Source organism: Ursus americanus, chromosome 34 (assembly GCF_024610735.1).
Source record: "Ursus americanus isolate L20-20 chromosome 34, mUrsAme1.1.p, whole genome shotgun sequence".
NCBI lineage: Eukaryota > Metazoa > Chordata > Mammalia > Carnivora > Ursidae > Ursus > Ursus americanus.
The window spans coordinates 14266157-14278710 of NC_142160.1; the positions used below are offsets into that span (position 1 = coordinate 14266157).

General features: G+C 39.6%; 1 long non-coding RNA gene across 1 annotated transcript in view; it reads right to left on the reverse strand.

Moving 5' to 3' along the window:
* Window positions 1-5640: 5640 nt before the first annotated feature.
* Window positions 5641-12554, reverse strand: part of LOC148107177 (uncharacterized) — a 39897-nt gene continuing 32983 nt past the window's right edge. Inside the window, exons 2-3 of the long non-coding RNA XR_015722960.1 lie at window positions 12074-12165; window positions 5641-6022 (exon numbers count right to left, since the gene is read on the reverse strand). This is a non-coding gene — a long non-coding RNA (uncharacterized LOC148107177). The remainder of the gene's footprint in view (window positions 6023-12073; window positions 12166-12554) is intronic.

A 12554-nucleotide genomic window follows, 5' to 3' on the forward strand; every position in this document is an offset into this window, starting at 1 on the left:
ATGTTGATATTTGGAACGGGGCTCTGGAAATGTCTAGGGGAAGATATTGCATAAAACGAGATATGCATTTTCATCACTCCAATGGCTCGAGCTGAAGAAATACCCCGGAGCTGAACCTGACCAGACACCCACGTGCAACTTCGCTGGAAGCCAAAACATATCCACTCCAAACAGAACCCCATTCTGTTTGTGTTCTTAGATTCTCAGACGGGATGGAAGATTTCTTGTGTAATTCAGAAAAATCAATGGGGTTCAAATTCATTTGACAATCAATTTAAAGATCCTACCCCACTAAACTACTACTGGCTCCTGTCCTTGTCTATCCTCCTAATGTAGGAAGTGTTTTCTTAAAGCGGGGGGCACAGTCTGAGTTCTAATGTAAGAGATCTTGTCTCACAAGAACATTCTAAGAAAATAATGAAGGGCGACGTAATTCGGGGCGTCTGAAGCCTGTGTCTCATGTGGTGGGTGGTGTTCCAGTTGTCACTGGGTCACTGCGAGCAGGGAAGAAGGGAAAGAAGGGTGGTGGATTGAGCCAGCAGGCAGGGGGCTCTGTCTACCTTCTTTTTACCACAGCTTCCAATGGAGAGGTGCGCTTACATTTGTTTTAAATATAGGGTTCAGAATAAGAACAAGGTTCTGGTATTAAACATACTTCTTATTTAGGAAATAATAGATGCTCAAAGAGGTTTAGAGAAAGGAGCTAGAGTCACCTAGAACAGCAAAGAAGATTTAATGGTGATGAGAAATGAGCTGTGCTAGATTTAGAAAGGTAGAGGGCAGAAAAGGACATGAGGGCAGATTTCTTCAACAGCCATTTTTATATCAGCTCTTCTGTTTTCTGCATTAACAATTTTACTTCAGGGCAAATTGGTGTTTTTACCATGTTACTGATTTCTTCTCGCACCTGCGAAATACACTTGTGTATTGCTTTGCTAGGGCCACCATAACAAAATACCATAGTCTGGTGACTTCAACAACAGAAATTTATTTTCTCACGGTTCTGGAAGCTGCAAGTTCAAGACCAAGGTATTGGCAGGGTTGGTTTCTCCCAAGGCCTCTCTTCCTGTTTGTGGAGAGCTACCTTCTCACGTGGCCCTTTCTCTATATGCACACATCCCTGGCATCTCTCCTTTTCCTTAATAGGGCACCAGTCATATTAGATTACAGCTCCCCCTAAGAGCCTCATATTAACCTAACCATATCTTTAAGGACCTCATCTCCAAATACAATTTCACTCTGAGATACCAGGGAGTTGGACCTTCAGCATATAAACTGGGTGGGGGTGGGGAACACAATTCAGTCCATTACATGTTATGAAGAAAAAAAAAAAGATAGCAATTTAAAAAGTATATTTTTCAGTGTGGTACCCAGCACTAAGTATGTGGTCCTTTAATTGAAAGTGGTAGTGAGCTAAGGCATATAGGGAACATAAAATGGATAGTTTGAAAGACCATTTCAGACTGAAGGGTTAAGGAGAGCTGTATCATAAAGGATTTGGAACCAAAGCTGAGCGATAAGAGCATATCTGAGGTCTAATGCACATGGGGAGGGCAGTGGGGGAGGGGAGGCTCTAGCTAATGACCTCCCCACTAGGACATAGCAATGGAAGCAGAGAAGCTAAAATGACTCAGAGACATTAAGAATTAGTGTCAGGACTGGGTCTTTCTTTTCAAATATACATAAATCCAGCATTATCCTTGGAAATAAACAAATTGGATTGCTTGTCCTTTCTTGAAAAAGCTTTTGAAATTATTTATATTATCCCCATGACAGCATGTCAAACTGAAACTGTTTTTACATTTTTTTCTGTAAGAAAACTGTCAAATCTTCTGTATACTCACCAATAATGGGGATGACTAGAACATTACAGGAATCTGTTTATCTGGTATTTTCTTTAAAGAATTGTATCTTTCTAGCCTCTTGTTTTTCTTTAAGCAGTAAAGCAAATATGATTCTGTACTTTTTCACACATTGTATTATAATGCTAATTTTCACTTTTACTGTGCTCCTACGGTGTAATTAAATAGTGTACTATTAAGCTTTTTGTAAAACTCATGAGTTTACATTTTATGTATTTTAGAAACATAGATAAAACAAGGAAAAGAAATTTTCAAAGCAAAATAGGAGTAATTTTCTTGGTCATTTAATATGTAAAAATGAGTATGTAAAAATTGTAAAATTTGTAAATTGTAAAAAAATATGTAAAAATTATATGTATTTACCTTGAAGTAATATATTTTACACATTGTAATCCGAAGCGATGCCGTGTACCAAAATATTATATCGAAATAACTTATATTAACATAAACACTTTAAATAATCATCTGGAAACCACACGCAGAATTCTTTATGACTCTAGGGCAGGTGATAATACACGTATCTATGCATCAGTGACAATCCAAGGTGAGTGAAGTCCCAAAAGTCACTACATATGAAGTAAAAAGGCAGAGTTATAAGAAATAGACATCCTGCTGCACACGAGTATCTATAGATAACTTCCTGCCTTTCTTGTAGCTACAACCCCTTGGGGCTCTTTGTCACATTATGGAGACGAAGACCAGTCTGGAAACATTATCCGCTGCGGACGCGAGCGAGCACGGAACGTGTCTGGTCTCAAGTGGTTTTTCAAAGAAGAAATCTTGCACTAAAATTTAGAAGGCCATTTATATGCTTCCATACTGCAATTCTCTAATTTCATCCCAGTTAAGCCTATCATGAAGGTATAATATCAATCCAGGCAACAGGATAAGAAATCTGAACCACTTTTGAGAGGCAGAAGGGGATTTTACCATCTACATAATTATTAATTGGGCTGTAAAATCTGCAGATGCTTCCAGGCCCTCTGGTTATGGATGCCTGACTTGATGTTTCAGATTCACACAGGACCTCCCCCCCCCCCCCAACAAAATCCAAGATTCATGCTTTAAGCAAACAAAACAGCACCCGACTATGTACACCCTAAATCAGAAATAGCTAAAGGGAATTGTTTTATGGCCTAACGGGTTATAAAACAAATTTTCTGTAGGGAGTACACTACTGGCTTTCTCTTAAGAGTAAAAATGCAGGACGCAGGCAATTGACGCTTCATCATAAACATTATTAACACAGAGAGAGCCAAAATAAAAAAAAAATCATAAAATTTTATAGGTCGTCTTCTTCCCCTCACGTTGTTTATTGAGAGTAGTTAACCTCAACCCAATATGACTATCAGGCCGCCCCACTAGGAAGCCACACACGTACCCATCATACCATTGTCATTACCCCCCGTGGACGGAAGCATGCAGCATGAATGCATTTTCCAGCTAAGTGAGATGACCAAGCTCCCAAAGTCATATTTCAATGAATCTTAATAAAAGTCTCTCAGGGTTTCGGATGTTTGAAAATGCACTTACCACACAAACTTTCATATTTTCCAAACTTTATAGTGACATTTCTTTCTATCAGGTACTGCACTGGGCTGGAGTCGTTTTATGCTCTCCTAGTCATATTTCCCTCCCAGCCCCAGTACCTGGTTTGAGTCATCATTTCAATGCCAACCTCCCCAACTTCCCTGCGAGGTCGGCAGAAACAAGGTGGCTTAGCTTCCCGTTGTAGCCACTGTGTCCAGCACCGTCTCAGGCACGGAGCAGACAATCGATGACGAGTGGTTTGCTCGATGAATGGATCAAGTGGAGGAGCAGGAGAAGTTCTAGCGAAAGGAGATGTCTGAGATTTTCTAGTTTGGGTATTATTTCTGGCGTGTCTGCTCCCAGTTGAACTTCTACCCGGTAGCCTACATCTCCTCAGTCTGCAAATCTGTTCAGTCTTCTCACACTTGTTCAAGCTATAAAATGCAGGTCTCATCAAATAAGCCTTTTTTTCTTTACATTTTTATGGCCCCAGACTCCAGCTAGAAATTAGCTGCCCTATCTCTCTCTCCAGAACCAGTGTCAAAGTATATCCCAGGTATTTAGGAAACTCTCCAAGGGTAACGACTGCAATGTGTTCCAGAAAGTCACTATGTTTTTCCCGCTCCAACCTCTTGTCTTGTCAACACACATACATATTGGTAGCTGACCCTGTCATTGTCTTCACCAGAAACATCAGTTTTTCTAGTAGCATCTGTCATTTCTGCCCACTCCGAGAGAGAGAAACAGTCACTACTTCTTTCCTGTAATGTTTACACCCAAGGATGAGTGTTGGCGTTTACCTATTTTTGGCACAACCGAAAGTTACTGGTAATTCTGAAGAAGGCTTACTTGAAGGTTTGGGGTTATTGGAAAGGACTGCACCACCCATTCCCCCCCAAAATCAAGCCTTGTCACCTACCGCCTAAGTCCAGACTGTGCCCAGGACCTCATCCTGAACGAATCCTCCACTCTCTTTGCTCCCTATGGACAGGTGCCATTCCTCCCCAACCCCATCAGAACTGTTCACTTCAGCTTTTGCACATTCTGAGGCTGGTCAAACAAAGAAACAAATTAGCCTTCTCTCAGTCCTAGAGAGAGGGGGTTTACCTTCTAACCCTTGCCCCAGGCATAACCTCTGATTTTCCACTTCTTACCCTAGGATTAACCCCTGCCGGGGATGACTAAAGCCAAAACGTTTATTTCATTCAGGGCCAATCTTAGGTCCCACAGAAGAAAGCTGGTCATATGATCTCAACAGATATTCACATTGTTGCTTTCCAAAATCTGGGGCATTTATTCCCATTTTCATCACCATGTTTTGCTAAAATCAGAAAAACAAGCATTTGTCTTGATTTGTTCTATTTTTCTCAAGCTTCTGCTGTTGCATTGCCAAAGACGAAAGCTCTAGCAGTCTTTGAATACCTTCCGTGTCAGGCAATGTAGTCGGCATCTTTAAATTATTAATTTGACACAAACCATGGAATAGTCACTGATAGTATCTTTTTGTAGAAAACGAGGCTCAGAAAGAGGAAGTGATATATCTAAGATCACCCTGCTGATAAGAATTTAATCCAGGGTGAACATCTATAGCAAACTCAATTCAAAGCTTGTATAATTTCTATGATGGTAGAGGTTTCAAGAGCATATTCCTTAACTCACATGAAATTTTGGCAGCATCTTAGTACATAAAATGATGTTTCTAGTCGAAATAAGGAAGGAGAGTTTAGAACTTGGCCTCTTTGTCTCTCATCCCACAGCCCATAGTGCCAGAAACCTAGGGGTAAGATGTAGGATAGATTTAGGGAAACCATCTAAGTATATATGAAATGACTGAAATACATTCCAAAGTTACATCATTCAGAAAACCGATTTCAGGTAGAGTAAAGCTTAAATGAAAAAAGCCAAACTGTGAAATGTTTAGAAGAAAATATTTTAAGAAAAATAAGTAAAATTTCTTAAACCAGGTGCAATCATGCAATCCATACGAAAAATGACTACTTCATTTACTACATTGAAATTTAGAATTTCCGCCCAGGAAAAGGCAAAAAACAAATGCAAAGAGCAAAAACAAAAAAAAAAAAAGCAAAAAACAAACAAACAAACCCAAGAAGCAAAAACAAGCCACAGAGTGGGAAAAGATGTTGGCAACATGTACAACAGATAGAGGAACTGTATCCAGAACTAAAAAGAATTTATTCGAATCAGTATGAAAAAGATCATTGGTACCCCCTTCCCCTACCCCTCAAAATGAGCAAAGTTTGTGAATAGGCAGAAAAGCAAAAAGGAAAAGGAAAAGCCATGAAACATGAGATGTCACCCACCTCAGTAATAATCACTGAAGTACACATTAAAGCACCCGAAATTACCACCTAGTAGACTGGTCACAAGTCTCAGTAGACTGCTCACAATTTACAAGTCTGACAATACAGATGGTGGTAAGAATTTGGAGAAATGAGAATGTGCATTCCCTCTTGTTCAGGGTGTAAAGGGCACAACCAATATGAAATTTGGAAACTTTTAATCAACTTGAAGATGCACTTACTTGATATTCAGCAATTCCGTGAGAGAAATGGTCACACGTGGGCACAAGAAGGCATGCATCGTCCCCTCCAGCTTTCTTTCTTCTATTTCTGAAAAATTAAAACAACTTAATGCTTATCAATGAGATGCTAGACAAATGTAATTATGTTGCAGTTACATAACAGAATACAATGGTGTAAACCAGTATACCAGCCTTCCATGAATCATGCATAGGGGTAAGAAGCACAAAATTCAGTATCTTGTGGATGTGCGTGTATATTTTTATTGATTCTGTTGTTTGTGGTTACCTGGGAGAAGAGACAGATGTGATATGGATAGAATGTTGACAAAAATACAACTTAGGGGGCGCCTGGGTGGCTCAGTCAGTTGAGCATCCAGCTCTTGGTTTCCGCTCAGGTCCCGATCCCTGGGTCTTGGGATTGAGCTCTGCCCTGGGCCTTATGCTCAGCTCAGACTCTGCTTGTCCCTTTTCCTCCCCCTCTGCTCGTCCCCCCACATGCCTACACTCTCTCCCTCTCATATAAATAAAATCTTTAAAAAATTTTTTAAATACGATTTTTTTTCTATTTCTGTTTAGGCTTATGCTCTGAATACGCAATATAGTATTGCATTTATTTGAGATTATAAATTCTCTCTGCTTCTGTGAACTCACGTCAAGGGTGAAGAAAGGCTTAAGAACGGCAAATCTCTGACATAAAATTCATGGATTTGGTCTAGAGAAGGGGTTGCTCTTCAGACTCTCCGACTAGACAAAGGAACTTTGACTTCAAACACCAGGTTATAGAAGCTTGGCATTAATTAAATTAAAACCAAATCTGGCAACTGAGAATAGGAAACAAAAACTGTTCCTATAAAACCTTAAAAGTCAAGGATCATTCATGGATTGATTAAGAAGCTCTCCACACCTACGAAACACTTTTAGTTCTTAATGAGTGTTTTCAGGTGCCTATTCTAAGCCAGGCACTTTAGATGCCAGGCATAAAAGAGATGACTGAAATATATCCCTAACTTCAGAAGCTCTTTAAGGGAGAGGCAAATATTGATAATTGTGTATATGTGTGAGTATATATACATAGTTATACATACATATTTTTTAATTGTTCTAAAACTGGCCATAAAAAAATTCAAGCTTCCTCTTCTCCCTTCTCATGCAAATAAGGTGGGTGTGCATTTGAAAATTCCTTTGTGATTTCCATTCTGTAAAAAGTCCATGGCAGGGTGAATGTCCTTTTTCGATCAAGATCAAGTATATTTGTATAGTTCCGCCAATTTATTTCTTTGCACAGCTGGTCCTGTTCTGCCTGCATTTTGACCTTCGTCTCTCTGTTTAGAATTGCCAAGGAGCTTGCCACATTAGTGCAGGAGAGAACAGGGCAGTTGAGAATCCAGCGCCTTGGGAAGAGGGTTTCAACCCCTTTGGAGGGCAGAACCTGAACCAGCGTCTTAGCAGTGCTTCGCCCAGTGTCTGGAACATAAAGTCATTCACCATGTTCTCAGATGAATCATTCCCGAAGTATTTACTGGCAATCCGCTTCACTGGGCCTTCATGGGCTATGGAAAAGTATTGTGTGAAAAGGCTTTCCAAAGTTAAAATAGAGGCGGTGGTGAAATGATTTATACGGTGATCTCTCTTTAGTTAACAATACACTCTACATATTTCAGGAAATTGAGAAATGGAGCCTAGTCTCTCAGAACAGTTCTTTGGAGCAGGAACATAACTGCCTTTGGTTTTGAATTAAGAATCAAAGGTGTTGTCTTCCCCAGGCTGTTGGGCAAGGTCAAAGGAACCCAATTACTCTACACCTGGGAAGCTGCTGTTTGTGTTTTTGGTTAAAAACGTTTATAAGCTGTTCTCTCCATTTAAAGAAAGTGAACTCGCTCCCTTCTCCTCCCCACTGCTTCCTGCTCTATACTACACACACAAGTTATTAAACCATACAAACGGGAGCTGCACAAAGTATAAACTTATGGTTTGATGCGTATTTACAAACTGAACACCACCAGGGTCCTGGAACCCCCTGCCATTTTGTGCCTTTTTCCAGGTTCCAATCTCTGTGCGCCAATGATAACCATCATCCTGACCTCCAGTGTCATTGTTTGGTTTACCTGATTTGAATGGTAAACGGGGGAATCAAACAGCATGTACGCTTTTTGGGCTTGACTTCTTTTGTGCTCCCACGTCCGACCCATGTTGTGTGCAGTTCTCTTGTACTCCTTCTCAGTGCGACAGAATCCCATCAGGCGAATACACCACAATGTATGATTTTTTTCTGCTGACAGAAGCCACTTGGGTAGTTTTTACTCTGGGTCCATGGTGACTGGTGCTATGAACATTTTGGTGGACATTTTTTGGTGAACATGTGTGCATTTCTGTTGGCCATACACGCACAGGACTGGACTTGCTGAGTCATAAAACATTCATATGCTTACTCTCAAACTTCCGGCTGGTTTTTCAGCATGGTTGTTATCAATGTGAAAGGTGAAAGAGTTCTTGGATTTTTCCACATCCTCTTCAACAGTTGCTGTTTCCTGTATTTTTGTTGTAGCTACCATGATGGCAAACATACCCTTATTAAAGAGGCAGATGGTCAGAAACATCCCTGGCCTTTGCCTTTAAATGAACTTGATTTTGGCAATGTGAGCTGGTCCATTCTCTCTTAATGAAACGAATCTGGGGCAGACTGAGTGCATTCACACACGGAAGTCCTTCAAAAGTGAATGATCTCCCAGCCCTCAGCCACCTCCCCTCAAATACAAATGATCTTAGCTAATGGTTACCATGGCCTCCTGAGAAAGTAGGTTTCGCCAACACTGTCTTTTTCTAGTTTCCTTGGGAAGAGATGGTACGGGATTTTCCCCATTAATCACAACAATCTCTGCCTTCAAAATATATCTGTTACCGCAATGTCTATGTTTCATTTCTGATTCCGGGAGGAGGGTAGAAGTGGTTATTTACACCTGTTGATCTTGTGGCATATGTCTTTTACATTTTTTGGGATTCTACTTTTTACCACAACAGTTGAGACTGAAAAACAAAATGTTTTCTTTATTGATTCACATTTCTAAAATTCCTTCTTGGTCCAAAGTCTAAGTCTGTTGACCCTTCCAAACTTTTGTCTTTCCGATTGGAAAAGAAAATCAGGGAGAGAACATTTTGAGATCTTACTATTTTCCATTGTCTTTGTGCTTCTTTTGCTCTATTTCACTCCATGTATTTTCCAACTAATAGCATTCTGTTTAGCATTTGCTTATTTAAAGTAAAGACTTGAATTAAGTTTCATATTTTTTCTGAAAGTGTCATTTCACTAGAAAGGTATTTTTTTGGTAATGCAAGCTTAAGGTTTAGCTCTGAAATTCTTCTAATAATTTAGTTGTGAAAGTTTCAAGTTTCTCTTCCTGTTGTATACAGTGAGGTGACCCTATGAATTCCACAGTGAATTTTATAGGCAATGACCCTTCAATAGCTAGTCTCTAAAAAAAAAAAGAACCTTTCCCACACTTAGTTTATAAATATGTCCTTGAATTTGCCTCTTCATTTTGTTTATGGTTATCTCTTACCATAAAAATATGTAATTTAAAAATAGCCAAACACATCTAGTGTTTCCTTTATGATTTTTGAGATTCCTGCCACACCTAGGAAAGCCTAAATTCTCTATTCCAAATTTATACAAATAGCCTCCTACAATTCCTTACAATATTTAAAAAATAATAGCGATCCAGTTCTCTTTCTTTCTGGATAATCAATCACTTTAGCACCATTTATTAAATTAGTCACTCTTTTTAAGTTAGATTAAAACCACATATAGACTGGTATTTCCGTGGATGCTCATTCCATGTGACTAATATGTTTATGCATTTCTTTCTTTCTTTCTTTTTCTTTTTTTTTTTCTATAGAGACAGCCAGCGAGAGAGGGAACACAAGCAGGGGGAGTGGGAGAGGAAGAAGCAGGCTCCTAGTGGAGGAGGAGCCTGATGCGGGGCTCGATCCCACAACGCCGGGATCACGCCCTGAGCCGAAGGCAGACACTTAACCGTTGTGCCACTCAGGCGCCCCATGTTTATGCATTTCTGTACCAATATCACACACTGTTGACTGCAATGACTTCATAGTTACCTTAGTATCTGGAACTCTTCCACTTTGCTTTCTTAGTTGTTCTTATTCAATATTCATAAATTTCTTGACTACCCTTCAAGATTTGTTCTTCAACATATATTCCAGAATCATTTTATACGGTTCCACAGAAAAGCTCATTGAGATTATAATTTGAGTTGCCTAACATTTGATATTAATTTTGGAGGTACTGACGTTTCTATAGTTAGTTCTTACTCAAGTTATTTTATGTATTTCTTTTGGGTTTCATAATTTAATCTTTATGTCTTACATTATTATTACTGTATTCAGGTCTAAGAATTTTCTTGTTTTGTCTGTATTATAAGTGGGTATGTTTTTCCAGTTTATTTTTAAACATTAAAGTTAAGACAGAGAAAAAGCTACTGATTTTCATAAAGTGTCCAATCAGAGTTAATCTCGGGACTTCTGCAGGAGCTACTGGGAAGAGGTACTCACCTTTCCTCCTAAGCAAGAGATTTTGAAAAACATCTTGTGATGAGAAACCTGAGAACCAACTCAGAATCTGGAGATGGAGACGTAGCGGATTCTAGAGCTATTATTTGAATTTCTGGAACAACACTATCTGAAGCCATTACCATTTGTCCTTTTCAATTATTCAAGCCAATGAACTTCTCCTGTTTCTGTTTGATTTTAGCAGGGTTAAGTAGGTCTTGCTTTTCTTTGCTTATCAAATATGGTGGATATGGAAATTTGAAATGGACTCTTCCAGAAAATTCCAAAGGAGGACTCTTCAAGAAAATGCCAGGTTACACTCTACTACTATCCAAAGGGAATATTTAATGGAGTAGAGTTGAAGAAAAGACAACTGCTGAAATGCCAAGATGTGTAGGATAAAACCAAAACTGCTTCATTAGAGAGCTGACTTTTAAGAGATACTGATACAATAAAAAGTATGACGGTTTCCAAATGCAAAACTGTAAAACTAAAGTGAACCGGTTGTATGAAAGGACCATGAAGGGCATTTATCTTCCAGTGCGTGTGCAACATAAATTTGACATATTAACATTTCCCTCTAATGGAGAGGTTAGAAATTCATCTGGCAATCACTACTTTATTCAAGGCAATTTTATGAATTAAAAGACAAACCTAATGATAATATTAATAGCATAATTATGTTCTTTCACTCAAAGAAAATATAGCTTGAACCCACAATGACATACTGAAATTTCTTTTATATGCATCTTGTTTATCCAGCTGACTGGTTTCTTCATTATTGGCTTTCTGACAAATCATTGCACAACTCTGATTTTGTTTTTTTTTTCAGCTTTAAAGTCCCATTCAGACCAATCAACAGCTTGCAAATATTTGATTCTATTTGAGATTATATTCACGAGACTCTTTTGCTTCCTGTTCGAAACTGGTTAAGACTCCAATAGGATGAGAACTGACCATTTATGACTCAGTTTCAAAACAGAATTTCTGTATCATTTGAGAATTCACTCATGTGTTCTTTCATTTCACTGCACATGTTCATTTGGGTGTGGCTCTAATCCGTGCAGAGTAGGAACATCACTGGAAAAAACCAAAGTTCTCGCTCTCATGAAACTTAAGATTTCAAAGAGGAAAGAACAAATAAACAAATAAAAAATAAATAAACAAAATAGAAATTACGTCAAATGGTGGTGAGCACCGTGAAGTAAGGTGGAGAGAGCAAGACAGAGAATGGCAGGGGGGAGGGGTGGGGATGCCCTTTCATGTGACAGTGAAGAAAGGCCCCTCTTATGAGGTGACTTTTATGCAGAGGGTTGTAGTGAATTAGGGACTAAACGGACATCTAAGGGATACACATTGCAGACAAGGAAAGAGACCCTGAGACAAGAATATGCTTAATTGTACCCAGGGAGTGGCAAGAATGCCTGCAGGGCTGGAGTTCTATGGGGAAGCAGGAGAGACAGAAGACAGGTGCTAAGGGCCTTGATCATCAGGGACATACTTGTTTTAAAAGACTGCTCATGTTTGTGTATGAGAATAGAATACAGAAGGGCAAGTGAAAAGGGCTATTACATACTTGTGGTATCTCTCTCCCGACTGGATGGGGGCCCCCAAGTGTGGGGCAACGATCTGGTAGAAGCTGGTGACACAGGCAGTGGAAGGAGTCACCTGAGGCAGAACAAAAGAGAGAAAAGTTGATTGAATACACCACATGGGAGCAGCAGGCAGCTCAGCAAAGGAGAGAGGCTGCCTGCAAGGAGGCAACGGATGGGGCTGCATTTAAAGGGGTAAGGTGATAAGGTATGAGGTACACGGAACCTTCCCTTTTTTGGTAACTGTGCCTGGTTTTAAGGAGCCCATTGGTCAGTTAGGGCCTATGGATATTTTGAGATGGGTCACCTGATGGGCCTGTCTGGATTCAGCCAGGGGGTCACTCTGGGCCCTTTTTGCCTTGATCAAGTTTCCATTGCTCAAGCCTATTGTCTAAAATCGGTCTCTCCAGTACTTTCAAGATCATAAAATGAGAAGTGACATTGAATGTTGCAGCATGGAGGTCA